This window comes from Nicotiana attenuata, chromosome 10 (genome assembly GCF_001879085.1).
Source record: "Nicotiana attenuata strain UT chromosome 10, NIATTr2, whole genome shotgun sequence".
NCBI classification, from domain to species: domain Eukaryota; kingdom Viridiplantae; phylum Streptophyta; class Magnoliopsida; order Solanales; family Solanaceae; genus Nicotiana; species Nicotiana attenuata.
The window spans coordinates 9,491,950-9,495,317 of record NC_031998.1 but is presented as its reverse complement, the minus strand read 5'-3'; positions in this window follow the sequence as shown (position 1 = coordinate 9,495,317).

The window sequence follows — 3,368 nt, the reverse complement described above, 5'->3', positions numbered from 1 at the left end:
TGCCTGTTTGAGGGAAGCCTGTTTAACCGGTTTTTCTGAAGTATATTCTAAGTAGTGGCCTGTGATTGTTGTTTAGCGATGGTCGGGCATCCCCGAGTCACGTTATTTTGGCTGTATCAGCCGTTTTGACCGTAGTCATGTGCGTTTGGCCGTAGCCATTTTTGATCCCGAGTGACAGTTTAGGCGTCTACATCGAGGGTATGCCCAATTCTTACAAATGCGACGTATAGCCTAAACTTTGGGATTTTCATGCCTGTTGAGGTCTTACAGTTTGTCATGCCTGTTGAGGTCTTACAGTTTGTCATGCCTATTGAGGTCTTACAGTTTGTCATGCCTAGTGAGGTTTTACAGTTTGTCATGCCCATTGAGGTCTTACAGTTCTTGGGTGATGTAGAATGGACCTGGTTATGCCGAGTCTGCCCGCTAAGGGTCTTACAGTTTCAAATTTTCCAGCGTATGGTGACTGACGACAGCCTCTGAGTCATCAAGTTATTTAAGCATGAAGACCGCTTTTTGTGAGCTCGGAGTTGCCTTGTAGGGGCTTTATGAGCCTAGAGTTTCGATCCTAAGATCGCACGAGCGCCTAGTTATAGGCATTAAGTCTCCAAGTATTTCGGAATGCATTTGGTGGAGGGGGCCCCTGCAGGGGATACATTTGAGATTTCTTTGTCCGGAGAATAAAATGCCAAGAAAATATCCTTTTATTGCTTGGTATAGATGTACATTGTTTCGTCATTGTGAACTCGACCCGTGCGTGCACGACTTCTCGGACCGTTTTAGCCCAGCATATAATTCCCGATAGGGGTTTAGTCCGCCGTATCTGGGTCCTCCCGAGGGGGGATGCTCTTAGAGGCAAACCATCGTTCGTTGTTGGGCTATTGGAATAAAGCCCGTGACACCATCGAACCTTCTTCTGGTATGCTGTTCTGCCAATAATCTTGCTGAGAAGGTTCCCATTGGGGCGGAAGCCCGGCTGAAGGGAGAAAGCACGGCGGTCGCCTATATGAGGCCTAGGAATCTCCGGGTAGAGTTTTGAGAACCTCCGAATATCCTAGCCAGCTGTCTGCGTTCAGGTTAGTAAAAAAGAAAACGAAGGAGCAAAGCAGTTCTTTCTTACCGCGAGGTGTGTTAGGCGATGTTCCAGGACTCGGTGTGTCCCTGTCGGCTTATTCTAGTTCTGCCCTTTGCGAGGAATCTCATTCTTTTGTCGAGATGGGACCGTTGGTGCCATCGGGTAGTGGATCGGTGGTCGTCTGAATAATACGTCTATACTTTGCACTTCCTTCGATGGCGTAAAGCCCGAGGTCCCGTCTCGGACTCAGGTGGGCTATACTGAGAGAACGGTCTTTTCGGCGATTTGTCATTTAGAATTCACCAAGGATCCGGGATGTGGGGGCGATTTGGTCCGTTAATGCGAATCGCCCTGTTCACCTTTGGTCTGGTACCGTCGTTGTGGGTGACCGAACTTCCTGAATATATGAACACACATTTTATTTAAGATTAAGCGGATGAGGGAGAGGTTTACCAATGTGCTGACGCCACGCTGGAGTGGAGTAGTGGCTTGTTTACTTCATCCTTCCCGGTTGTCTTCTTTCCTCGGGGCCAGATTCGAGCTTGACCGTACGATAGTACTTCGTCGGCGATTTTGACTGAGTAACACGACTTTCATATTTTCGAGGCAGGAGTCATTCGTGGCCCCGCTACCGTCTGCGTCCTGCGTATTCCGCATCGGGTTGTGGTTCTTTCGAAGGGGCCTTGGTCGAGTAGGCCTGAGTCGCTCAGCGTTCTTGGTTTCGCTTATGGTGACTAGGATATTTGGCATAACAATGTTGAGCCCGTACTCTGCTGGACGAGGTTCGTCTGGTGGCTGTGCCTCATCGGATCTGGTTCCACCGGAGGTTCCCCGAGGATGTCGCCATCGAACTATTCCCCTACCGTTGCGAGGTAGGTTAGATCTTGAGGCGTTCCTCCAATTAGCGACGCATGGACGGTATCTCCATCCGTTTGGCATTAGTTTCTTGATGGGAGGCCTGCTTGGGTGTGCTGTTTCTGCAGTGGTTTCTGGATGGTCGCTTATGGCCCCGATTAGTGGCCGGTGCTGGATACGGACGCATGGCCAAGTCTCGGCCGGGTATCTGGCTAAACGTCGTTTGAAACAACCTGGGGTCGGCGGGTATGCTCTGTTTAAACCCCGAACAAAGGCTAGTGTTGTCTGTTCACCCGAAACCGGATGCGATCTCATTCGTCCTACCAGGGAGCAAGATGCGACTTCTTGTGGTGTTTCTTCCTTTCTTTGTTCGACCTCCGACTTGTCGGTTTCCGCCGCTGCTGCTTCGATGACATCGGCGTATGTTTCTGCAGCGGGGTCATCTTGAAAGTAGCTGTTTTTCTTCGTGCATGCGTGAGCGGCGGTGCGCTCGTTGGGGGAAGCTGTTTCCGGCGCTGCTACGTTGGGGGCCCTCGGATGGCTTTGCAATTGAGCAATGGCCAATTGTTGTGCCTGCAATATTTCAAAAATAACATGAAGACTAACTTCCTGTTCTTCCCGGGACGGGATTTTTTGAACTTCCTGTCGGTCACTGTGTCGCACGCTTCTGTCGGTGTGAGAAGTTTCGTTGACTTGTTATGCGTCCTGTGAGTCCGCGTCCGCTAGTATTGGTCCGGGTGTGTTATCGGGATCCTGTAGTGGTGCTCCGGCGGCCGGGATAGCTACGCCATTTTCCCCGTGATCTTCGAGGCGGTCGTTCTCAACTCTGTTTACTGAGCCAGACATTTTTACCTGAAATCAAAGGATCTTGGACAAGAAAAAGTGTGAAAGATGATATGCATTTGTGTAATGAAACTAGCAAGAAAATAATCACTATTATTTTAAGCCCCACGGTGGGCGCCAAACTGTTTACCGTGAAAATGGTAACGACAATTAAATTTGTAAAATGGGACTCCAAAAATACGTGATCTATTCCCGAGATGGTTGTTAAAGCAGATGATGCTGATAATATGAAATTTAACGATGGAGCGTGAGTCAAAATGAGATAATGATCGAACCGAAGGGCCTGCTACCCGGATGTAGGTTTGGTCGATGGGGGGCTTTGGGGTCGACCTTAAGATCGAGCTCGGGCTATCGGGGACAATCGAGGGTAGTATAATAGTTAGAGATACAATCAGATAAAGCTCTTTATAGCCAAAACTAAATTATACGATGAAGAACACATATAAAAATGAAGAACACATATAAAGGCGAAGGATATCGAGGTATCATCGGATCAGTGGGAGCCAATAAGTTTTTAGTAAGAAGAGAGAGAGAGAGAGAGAGAGAGAGAGAGAGAGAGAGAGAGAGAGAGAGTAGTAGTAGTGTACGTGTAGGTAGG